Genomic DNA, 12,680 nt, shown 5'->3' with positions numbered 1-12,680 from the left:
TTTCCTGCCACTCCCATGAAAAGAATTTGTGGCAGCAGTCCCTGCACAGGCTGCACACCTACAGAAACCATGGGCTGCCCACGCCAGCAGCACCAGCGCCTGTCACCTGCCTCACCTCTGGGGACAGCTGCAGGTCAGCAGGAGCTGGAGTTGTTACACCTGCAAGGCTCCATATACCACCCATCAAAGAAGGGCAAATGGCCTAACTTAAAACTTTTTTTTAATCTATTGCAAGGAATGGATTCTCACTGAAGCAGGAGGTTATTTATGCTGTTTGGAGATAAGCTGTTATTAGGACAAACACTAGGTAGATCTGGCCCACATCTTGCCTGGTGCATCTTCCTGCTGTCATTCTTGCTTGGAGAAGTCATGAAAGAAATAGGGAAAGCCATCACCACTTCTTTCTCTGCCTTCTGAGCTGTTGGTCCGAAACTTCCTTTAAAACCTGCAGAAGGTGCAGGGATGCCTGAGCTTCCCACAGTGGCACCTCCACTTCCATTGTCTTCAGAACTGTTCATGGGAACAGAACAACTTCGCAGCAGCTACTCTTCAAGACATAAGGCTGTGCAAATCATGAAAGAATGGCACAGAGAGGAAGAAAAATAAACACACTCTCAGTTCCTCATCTGCAAGCTGCTGCTACATAAAAAGGCAGCACAGAGCTGGTGTAAGGAAAGAGATTGTTCTTTCATGTGGTTTCCAGATAACCACCGATAACATATAGGATTGCAGCTGACCTTGTGATACCATATTGCTGCTTATATTTTCTTTTAAAGTACAGAAAGCTGTGTTGCCTAATGCAAACAAGACTGGCAATGAAGAAACAAGCTCACAGCACCTCCGGTAGCAAGGCTGATGACTACAATATCACCTTTCAGCCACTGCTCTCCTGTTCTGTCCATCATCATCTGGATCATGTACTGTCTATCATTTGACTGTAAAATATTCCCCTTCATCATTAGACACATGGTTTCTTGATCCCCTGGACTGAACCCCTGGGCTTTCTTTTCCTTCATCTGTGGAGCTACATATAGTATGTTGCAACATTCCTGCTACCACACAGCTTCTCAGGAGATGTACAAGGCCCCTTTTTGGTGGGTCCTTACCACCACACTTCAGGCCTAATTGCAAGTTAGAGCTTCTCCATCAGTGGCACTGTGAAGAAACCAGAGCCTTGATCCAAGCAATTTTAATTGGATACTTATGGGAATAAAGACAAGTAATAAGAAAAAAAGGAAGCTTTGCTCTTTCGAACTAGACCAGGAAAACCTTGACTGAGCTCAGGAAGGCTCACAGTGTAATCTTGGTACATCAGCTATCTATATTGCATAGAGTTCCAAAAAGTTCTGGTTTTATTCAGCATGTTAAATAGCATTAGTATTTATTTCCTCATGTGAATTTTCTATTTCTATCACAACTTTTTTGTTCTCAGCCACAGAATAAAAATACACCAGATGCTAATGGCTGTTTGTTGGGTATGTAGAAAGTGGGGAAACTGAGACTCAGAAAAGGAACTGCAAAGACTTGTAGATAGAACAGAATAAAAGATATTGTCAGTTGCCTCATATGTCTCATACTGTTCATATGTCTTATGATGTGTATACAATTTAATAAAGGCATTAATATCTTTGGGCATCTTGTAATTTTTAATGCTAACTTTTCGTGTCACTTATGTTTGGGATGAAGGCAAGAGAAAGAGAGAGAGAGAGAGAGAGAGACAGAGAGCAAACATCATATTAGTCCCCGTGAAAAGTGCCAGCAAGTACTTAATACGTATCTGTGTCAAGCAGTGCAGAGGCAGAAAAATCCATACAAACATATACGGAGAGGACCTACAAAAACTTCTTGCCATTGGGAAGAGAGAGCTACCTGAAGGCTCCCATGGTCTTGCCTGCTTCGGATGCTGGAAGGGGTCCTAGTGTAATGTAGGGTAATCTGTTTCAGTCGCAGCACGGGCCTGTGCTAGCTACTGCAAGCATCCCAAGACCACACAAGGCACAGCCCTGTCAGACTTCCCAGACGTTTTTAACAATATCTTATGACCTCAGATATTTTATGGTAAGCTGTGTCTGATCTTTAGGAGCACCTGTAAGTTCAATTCCTACAGAGCTGACTTCCACAGAATTTTTATGAATATGTTTTATATAGAAGATTTGCCCTGTATTACGTTTGAATGTGTATCAGACAATAAATTGCATAGCTGCTGTGCTGGTCATTAGCAGACGTCTCCCCGGGGTTCCAGGGTAACCACATGATGTACAGACTGGTTGGGCAAGTTTCAGTCCCAGAGGGAAAAAAAAAGAAAGTGATGACACAAGGCTCAATTAATAATGAATTGGAGGACCAAAATATAATAATTGCCAGTCAACAGATGTTGTGGAAAAGAGGTCAAACAAACTGAATGTTTTATAACTATGTAGTTATTTTTACCAGCTGATATGTTTAACATACCAATCATGCCATTTTTTTTAAATTTAGCACTATACAATTTCCACAAATTATGCCTACAGTGGACTAGGAAACACACTACTAGGAGCTCAAAAAATAATAATAACTGTATGACATGATATTGAGGGGCTGCTATCAGGTTTCTGTAAGCATCAACATCAGGATTGAGGGCATCCAGCATCTTAAATTAATGCCCTGGAAATGAATATAAAATCACTGCTAATAAAATTTGCAGATGACATAAAGACAATTATGAGGACAAAGCACCCATACAAACTGACCAGGAGCTCAGCAATCCTGGATCATTCTAACTAGACCAGTTATGCAGTGAAATATAAAGTAATTCATTTAGCATCATGGAACCAAGCCAAAGTTATAGACTTCATCCTGTAAAAGAATGATCTGAAAAAGATTATAGCAGAAAGGCAATTCAACATGGACTCCAAAGGCAATTCTGTGATAAAACATGACCAGTCTTACCCTGGAACTTCTAGACTGGTGATTACTGAGTAGGACTAAGGAAGTGATTTTTCTGGGTAGAACACTGGGCCAAATTATACTGGAGTACAACATCTGGTTTTGGTGTACACAGGTTTAAAGGATTTTGGAAATAAATGCGAAAGGAGAGTTTCCTGGTTACAGGGGCTGGGATCAGTTTATCATTACATGGGTATAACCAAAACTGTGTATTCTGCACCATCCGTGTCATTTCTGATGGACTATTAATAAATGGATCGTTTGCAGCAGCTGCCCAGGGCACACCTGACACCTCAGGCTACAAACTGGGTGTTAAAGAATCGCTGTGAGGCAGGGGAGTGTTCTTTTGTTTTCACATCAATGACTCAGCTGCGATAACTCCCCTCTGGAAAGGCATTAACACCTTCACACCCAGACTGAGGGGTCATCTCTGCTAATGGGCCACCCAGGACTGGCAAAATAGGCAGCTGCAACACTCGACCGTCAAAGATTCCAAAAATATCCCATGACTCACAGAGTTAAATCACCTGTTGTGAAACTCCCCGTCCTGGAGGAGGTACTGGACATTCCCACCTGAACTTGAGCATATATAAACATCGGGGTTGGGGACTTCTGGTACCACTCATTGGATCAAGAGGAGGACCAGAACACCAACGGGACTGCGACTGCCACTCTCAACAGGATTGCCACGATCATCTGGACCAACAGGTTTTTCTTTCGTTTTACTTTGCCCCCGGGGGGGCACGTGGTGCTCAGCACAGGGACCAACAAACACTGTTCTGTTCTTGTCCCAGGGTGCTGGGTTATACATCTGTCTTTGGGGGTTAAAATCAGTTTTCTCTGTATTATTGTATTTATTGTAATCTTTTTAGTAAATTGTAACTCTGACTTGTAATCTCTCGAGTTGGGTTCATTTCTCCCGCTGGTTTACTTTTAAACCAGCACAGAGAGAAATCTATGCAGCAGGAGATGCAAGAGCTTAGTGCTTTAGCTTATTGAAAAGTGTATTGAAGGCACCGAATTATATCACAGAAGTACCTTTCTTGTAGGCAGAAAATAGAAGGGTTCCACAGCCTAGAGGAGAAGACTGTAACAAGGACTAATGACTGGAAACCAAAACCAGACAAGTTCAAATTAGAAAAGTAAGAATTTTTTTTTTTGTTTTTGGTAGTGAAGGTGATCAACATGACCAAAGGAACAAGTTATTCTCCATCTCATGGCATCTTCAAATCAGCCCTTGCCTTTGCCAAATGCAAATTATTGGCTTCATTCTAGACATAACTGAAAGGAATTTAGTGGTCTGTGATACACAGGAGGCCATGTAAGATATCTAATGGTCCCTTTTCACCTTAACTTCTGTGCATCAGTGAATTAAAGGAAGGAATTCTGGTACTACAGGATATTGCCAAGTGGGAAAGGATGAACTGGTGCTTTTGGCATCCAGAGAGGAGTGGAGGGTGCTTCTAACAATCAGGTGCTTGTTACTTTAGTTACAACTTTACTCTTTAGTAATATTATTAGAGGCCAAGAAATTAATTTATTTTGGGGGGTGGGATGGGGTGAGAATTCCTGTTGCTAAATTTTTTCCTAACAACAGGCTTGGAAAACAAATTTTCTTTATTTTCTTATCTCAAAAATTTTGCTTTGAATTTTTACTTAAACAAATGTCTTCATTTGCTTAGCAAATGAAGCAAATCATCTGGAGGTTCCTAGTATTATCTGTGATAAATAGTTAATACTAAGCCCTGTCCAAAGACCATTGAAACTCTTCACAAGGAAGTTTTCAGATTCACCGACATTCAGTCAGTCATTATGCAGTCTCTTAGTATCCACATTGGGTCAGTAGAATAGACTTCAGCTACTCTGGCATAGATCTGGATACACACCTGGGAAGCCTATCTGCGTTGGTTCAAACTCTACACTTTGTAGGATCTTTTTTTTTTTTTTTAATAAACCATACAGCAAATTATATTTTACCAAGAATGGTATTATTCTGCAGATACAGTGTCTTTTCCACAACTAGGAGAATGTTGACTTTCATCATGAAGTTCAGTTTCACACTACCAGTACCAAATAATTTGTTTTTTCAACTTCTCTATTTTCTCTCAAAACAATATTCTAGAAGACCTGAAGAGAATTAATCCCAATAGTTTTCATTTAGCTCCTACAAGAAAAATGCCCTTTTTAAAAATTATCATTTTTGTCAGTCATTCCTGCCTCTCTGCTTCATCAAACTTCTTGAAAATTTGGCCTGTAGGAGTACTTGAAAAAAAAGGTGTTTAAGCAAAGTGGATTGTTAGAGCCAACTCTACTTCACTGATTTCACCAAGTCAAATTTTCTCACTATTAATATCAGTAAGTATTTTTTATGTAAGTAGCAATAATACTGAATACTGTACATTAAATGAGCTAGAATATATACAATAAGGGCCCTATTCTTCAACAGGTGTTTTCTATTACCCATCTGTTTTTATTATATAGTTTTTGCCTACAGCTGATCTGAAAAAAAAATATATCTACTGTTCTATGTGCATTACTCCAGCATAGTGCTGGTTCATACTTGTGTCTCCTACCCAGCACAGCATCAGAAGAAATAATAATTATTATGACAGTATTGATGATAATAATAATATTTATATATATACTCCACAAGCAGAAGAATATGTACCAGTATTAAGAAGAAGAAGGGATTTACCTAACAGGAGGTTAACTCGGTGATAAGAGATTAAGATGGGAACAGGTGGATCCAGAGTACTTGGAGATTGTATATTTTATTAAAAGTCTATATTAAAATGTTTTTAACTTAACTGGTTTATGAAATTATACAGACCATTATATATATTTCATACATATGGAAATTTTTCTCATTCAGAAAATCCGACACTACCTACTCTAGTCTATTATTAGGAACACCCTCTAATATTACTATGTTCAGGCCCATTCTAAGTAGACCAACTATAGTCCTGTTCTCTCTCTCTCAAAAAAAAAAAAGGTAAAGAAAAACCCATAGAAATGCATCACCGATGCACTAATGCCTACTGGGAATATTTTCTCAGCTGGGAATGATAAACTGTCAGTAGAGTAGATACTTTGGGGGGAGGGAAAGATGCAGCAGAAAGGAAGGAGAATCCACAAAGTGGGAAGCTCATTGTGAAATAGAAAACCTGCGATGAGTTCCCTATCCTGCCACTGATACCTTGAGGCCATGTAGATAATGTCTCTTTAGTGTCTCTGCTCCTTCTCCAGGAGTTCTTCACCACACAACCATGTTGTGAGGCTCTCAGATCTGATTGTAATGAGGAACCATATCGAGAGAGAGCTGAGTTAGATACGAGAGACAGCAGGATAATATCTGCCTTTATTAGGGGACAGATACTGCCTTGAAAAGCCAGGACATGGATCCCTGCTGTTAGGATATGAACAGAAGGATTATTAAACGAATGGGTGTCATAACAGAAATAATAACACTGACCTCTAGTTTTCATCAGTATTAATGTTGTTCCCTCATTATAACAAACTATTTACCCTTTGGCCTCATTTTATGCACATGGGAATCAGATTATTGCCTCATAAAACAAAGGAGCAGTGAGATTATCACTTAAGTAATGGTCCCAAACATACTGTTAGCACAGTGTCACGGACTGTTGCTATACGGCAGAGCAGTATAACCTCTTTCATCAGGGCACAGTCCCAGTAACATGGGCAGTGGAGCAAGTAGAAATGTCACAGGGCAAGTGAGCACAGCTTCCCATTCACCCTTGGAGCAGTCAATCCCCAGAATTTTATCCCTGCAACTTGTTAAACCTCAGAAAGCTCACAGCCATTTAAAAGTGATAGCTGCTGTGTCCGTGCCAAATTGTTTTATCAGTTTTAGATAGCCGATTTTTCACACACCCTCCCCGCCCCACCCCCTTGGTATTTGCTGATAAAATGTTTGCACACTGTTACATGGGGAAATACAGAGCACTGGGTGGGGGGAAGGGGGGGGGAGGAAAGAAAAAAGGCCTTGATAATTTCAGTGCTGGCATTTCAGAACGAGAATGTCAAGCAGTTTATATCTTGTTGACGTTGAACCCTGGGGCTCTCCCTCCCTCCTTCTTCTTCATGTTTAAAGCAGTCAGAGTGATCCTACGTTAAGGGCGTGTAGTCAGATACCTCTGCTGGGGATTCTTCTGACCAGCTTCAAGCATACAGCAGTGACTGAAGTCCGTGGAGACAAGGATCTGTGGATATAATACCAGCATTGTCTACACTTTCATTTCTGCCATACGCTGGCCCCTCTCCTCCTCTGCATTCATTGTCGCTATTACATTTATCTGGAGAGAGAGGCTACCGTAGGCTGCATATTTATTAATCATTCTTACCTGCTTCTCTTTTTGTTCTTTGCTCTCGTTCTTTTCTGTACAGGGAGACTGAAAGGCAGCAGCATATCATTGCAGAAGTACTTACACAGTGCTTTTCTTATCCACAGATCTCCAAGTGCTCTACAAAGGTAAGTGCTAATATAACAATTATCATTCCTGTTTGTCAAACCAGAGAAGCGAGGCTAAGAGAGAAACCCAAGGGCACACAGCAGGTCAATGACACAGAGTGGGAGACACCTTACAGCTTCTCTACAGTATGTTGGATTTTGTTCATCATGTTTCTTAAGCCAAGTAGCCTCGTGGAAAGGCCTCTCTTGTCCTCTATCAGAGACCTTTTGACAAGCAGAAGACACCCTTGCTTTAGTGGACAATCCAGTGCAGCAAAATATTATCTTCGCTGTAGTAGCAATAGGGTTACTTTCTTCCCAGCACTCTGCAAAACTCCTTCCCAACCACTGCTTCCTGTAGAGATTACTATGCTGACAGGGTTAGCAGGCTGCAAAGGGTGCATAGGGATCAAGAAATGAATAGATGCATCAGGAGATTTAGCAGAGGTCACTAAACCCCTGACTTTTAGCAACTACCCCTAAACACCCCTCCCTTCCAAAGCTGGGGACCGACCACCCTGGGTAGGCAGATCTTTCCCCAATTAACAGACACAGCAGCAAAATTTTGATTTCCCTGAAAGTAGTGGTGTCTGTATAATATCACACTGCTCATTTCTAGATCTTGATTTCAGCTTTGTTTATCTTCTGAGTACAGTTATAAAAATAAAATCCAGATTTATTTTTTTTCTTAGTGCTGATGAGAATGGGAGTCTGGATGTCTCAGGGATTAGGTAATGGGAGAGACAGTCTTTGGCTTGAAGTCACCCATTCAGCTTTGGTCAGGTCAGCTGTGTGTTAGCATTTATATTGTTTGCTATCCCAAGTACTGAGAAGTTGGTGGTCCTATTCTGATGTGCAGCTCAAAAGGAACATTTTACTTTGAATGTGAAGAGGATTTATTAGCAACAGGGCTGAGGAGTATATGAGCATGGAAAATTAAGCAGGCCTGAAACTTCTGGGCTGTGCCAGGATTTCAGTTCACTGGAAGATGCCGTGGATAACACTGCACATCTCTTGCAGGTAATTGATCTAGGGAAAAGTTTTCAGTGCAATCAATCTAGTACCTTCTCAAAGGTGGTATCGTCATTTTTAAAGAGGCTGAACATTAGTATTGTTTTCCTTTGATAATTGAAAGTTTCAGTAGATTTAGGATTTAACAAATTCCTTTTTGGCTCACACTAGCATATGAATTTAATGTAATTTTGTATATTATCATCTCCACTGAAAATATTCTGTAGTTTCTTTTCCTCTCCTGGTATAAGTAGAATATCTATAATGCAGTACTTGCAGCCACTGCCAGTGCCTTGGACGATTGTGAGGAGAAATGTGAATTAGAAGTGGATTTGAAAAAAAATCCTTTCCTTGATGGTACCTTTGTAACTGATTAGATTTGGTAATGGACTTGCAAATGAAGTTTAAACATTAATCTAAGAGCTCAATTAGGTAAGGTATTATGGTGCAGTGGAGATTTTCTCCATTCCCCAGGCAAGTGAAAAAACCTTGGAAATCAAGACAAAATCAGCTTCTTTTCTTTCTTGTCTTTAGAGAGGTTTAACAGAGGTTGTTACTGAATTAATGAAATATTATTGATTCATATATCCTTTCTAGTAAGTGAAATGGAAGGGGATATCACCTATAGTTCCTGAGCATTTTCATACTGCAACTGGCAACACCACTGGAGCCTTGTAGGCCTGAAAATCCCCAAGCAAATCAGGTCTCTCTGAAGGTCACATTAGCAAGCCATGTGACTTTTTTCAATAAACCCTTCAGATTTAACTTTGCATTGGGAGTCATAAAGTACACTTTTCAGTATGACCGAGTTACTGGATCCCATAATGTTTTCTTACAAAGGTGTAAACTCAAACTTGCACTTAACTGCATGGGAATTAAGCATATCATTAAAGTTAAGTGTGTGCTTAAGTACTGCTCTAAATAGAAATGCTTTCCTGAATCTGGAATAGCGGTAAAGAGTAATTCCTTCCACTGCAGGCCTTGCAGGTTAGAATGCCATAACCTGCATTATGCGTGAGGTCAGATAGGATGGTTGGCTGTAGTCATCCTGTTTGGACCTCCAGCCTGTGAATAAGACACATCGTTGGTCAAATACCAACTTTCCAACTGGACTACATCCAGCACTAGCAAGCAGTGTTTAGAATTATACTAAGGAAATAAAGACAGGCTGGGGTAATTAAACACAGGGGAGATTTTTTCCATTCACAAGCCCTAGACATCGGTGTTTTGAATAACTTGTTCTATTAAAAAGCTATCTTGCTACAATATATTTGAACAATCCTTTATTCTGCTCATTCTATTAAGGTTGCTCTAAAATTATTCCACTGAGTATTGCCAGCAGCTTTGAGAACTTAAGCACACAGCATTAAGTAGAAATGAATAAACACTTGGCTAAAATAACACATGGTGACTCTCTTAAAAGGCACTGTCAAGGCATTTTATACACTTTTCCTTTTACTCTGCTTTTTTATAATATTCCTCTGAGAAGACTGAAAATCCTCGGTTCTTCCCACTGTCATTTGATCCCTCACTCTGTGCAAATAGATGTTGTCTTCAATGGCAATGGGAGAGAGCCTGTCTCGTTCCTCTTAGGAGTCTTAGCTTGCACAGTCCACTGCTCTGCTGGACCGTTTTCCTTATGGATCAGTAGTAAAGGTGTCCCAATAATTTCTCCTATGCAGCTGTGTGATGAAGGGAGCATCTGAAATGCAGAATTGGTAGCCCATATAAACCAATGACTGTGAGATTTTTAAATATAAACTCTTGCAAAGTAACACCTAACATCTGCACGCAGGTGTAAAAATCTCCTCACAGCACATGAACCCAGCAGATGCTGAGTTTGGTGAAGAACTCAGCTGTCCACTGCAGTTTCCCACTACAAGAGCCATCTTCAGTGAGAGACTCATCCCATAAGTACCTAGTGATGCCTTACAACAAAAGACATTCTTTAGCTACTACAGGGAGGATAACCTGAGCAGGATGATGGTTCTGCTGGCTGGGACCATTCAGCAATGGATTGACAGCACTGATGGTGACTCAGGTATACAAGCCTCATAGCATCAGCTTGGCTCATATAGTGGAGTCAGCACTGAGTAACTCAGTGTAGCCATCCAAACCATCTCCATCAGATATACCACTTCATGTGAGTTAGAAATCTATGCTGGATGGTGCTTTGAAGCAGGGAATTGCTTGCCTCTTCCCCCATCTTCTTGCACTCTAGTGCTTTTTGCAACACATTCATCACAGCTCCTCCCTCCCCCTCTCACTGTCATTTGGCTGCCTAAGGAAAAGCAGGAATGTGGAGCCAAGTGACTATGTACTGATTCACTTCTCTCTGAGGTAGCACCAGCAGTCTGCCAGCTTTAATCACACAAAAAAATTAGTTTAGAAATGTGGGGGCTTTTTATAAGCCCTGAGGATAGGTTCTCTTCTCATCTGTGCTTGTGTCAATCAGGAGGATGTCAACAAAAGCCAGTGAGACCTTGTTTAAAGTGCAGTCTTAATTCCTTTCCAAGTCTCCTAACAGAGGGTAGATGCCACTATAGAACTGTTACCTGTCAGCAGTCAAACAAAAGCATGCTGAAGTAGTTCCTTGGACTAGCTAATAAAAAACAACTTCCATTAGTTCAAGGGCTATCTCCTCTCGCACCATCCTCTCTCCAGTTTCTCCACTGTCTCCTCACCCAGACCTGTAACCATCCAATGTGACAGTTGCTGGTCACAGCATCCATCTCTGCAAGAAAAATATTAATCTCAGTCCAGGAATGTCCCAGGGAACAGAACTGAATTTCTTGAATTTAGGAGGAAAAACCATCTAGGGCAACCACAATTTCACCGTATGGGTGGGTGTTAGGGAGATTTCCACCACACTTCACAGATCGAGGGAGAGCAATGCTCTCTACCAGCATTACATCACCCATCTTGAAGAAGAAAGGCAACAGCTGTTTAATAGCACTGTGTAACGCTTCCTGACAGCTTATGACAAAATGGGAAGTGGAAATTGGACTTTCTTTTTTAAAGATCATTGCTACTATTTTACCCACCAATTCTCTCTCATGAATTGTGTGATTCAGCCCCAAGAGGACTTGCTTGAAGAACTGTTCTCACAAAGAGAGCTACTGTGAAAGCCCTTTTTGACAGGTTTTTCCAGATTTGACGATTTCCTTGACATTAGACTCCCTCCCTCCCTCCCCCTCTCTCACAAACCCGTGCATGAGTATAGCTCACTGTCTACTTTCCTTTCACCATCTTTCCATGAAAATAATTAAAAGCCTCTGTGCAAAGATCTCTCTGAAAGATTTGTACCTCAAACATAGTCCTACTAAGACGAATTTTGTGGGGAAGCCTGAAGTACTTTTGCAATCTTTGCCCCTCAATTGCATTTTGAAGTGCTGTAACAGTTAACAGATATTTAAAGAGAAATGATGTTCTGTTTCACTAAGGCTCTGTGTTTTCAAAGTACATCAGCCCTTGTCTTGAGCTGATGAAAATTTCCACTTCGATACATTCACAGTGATTTGGCCCCACCAGGGCCTTGTCCCACGTGCTTCCTTTGAATTAGCCTCATGTTAGCCCTTTCTCTCAGAAATAGAGCTCAAGCTCCTTTCTGCATTACAGGGTCCAATAAATAGCCTCCCATGAGATGGGAGATTTTGCCCATCCCTTAGCCCATTGTAAAAGGGAGGCAGCATGACTGATGAGTCAGGTACTTCAAGTGAGGTATTACAGAGCAGGTGATGCATGGTACCCTGCCAGCAGGGTCAAACACATCTGAGCACTTTTCTATTTATGGGATGCTTTTGAGACAATATAGTTGAGATTTATTTTAGTATATTTGATTCAGGACACACTTACAGAGCTGAATTTTTGTATCCATACCTGTATTGTTTATGTGCGAGTACGCGTGTGCATTTTTATGTGTGTATATATATTGTAGGCACGTTGCTTTGGTTGGCTGCTCTTCAGATTCAGGACACAAAAAATTCACCAGTTTCATAATTCACTACTCACATTCACAGACCTTTCCAGCCTCGAAAACCATAACCACTCTCTACGTTTTGTAAGATCAGACGACAAGGACCACTGCCTCGTAACGGTGCCTCATAACAGTGAGTATTGAAGTTGGACATCGTATTACAGTGCAAAATTGCAGATAATAATCACGGCTCAAAGCATATCTCTGACATAAGCATAAATATTGCTCATTAAATATTATGGGAGAGGAATATAAAAATCTAACTTGGTCTCTCATTGAAGCAGTAAACAGCACAGC

Source organism: Pipra filicauda, unplaced genomic scaffold (assembly GCF_003945595.2).
Source record: "Pipra filicauda isolate LSUMZ 115617 unplaced genomic scaffold, ASM394559v2 scaffold84_size4826128_pilon, whole genome shotgun sequence".
Classification (NCBI taxonomy): Eukaryota; Metazoa; Chordata; class Aves; order Passeriformes; family Pipridae; genus Pipra; species Pipra filicauda.
This window is presented reverse-complemented; position numbering follows the sequence as displayed.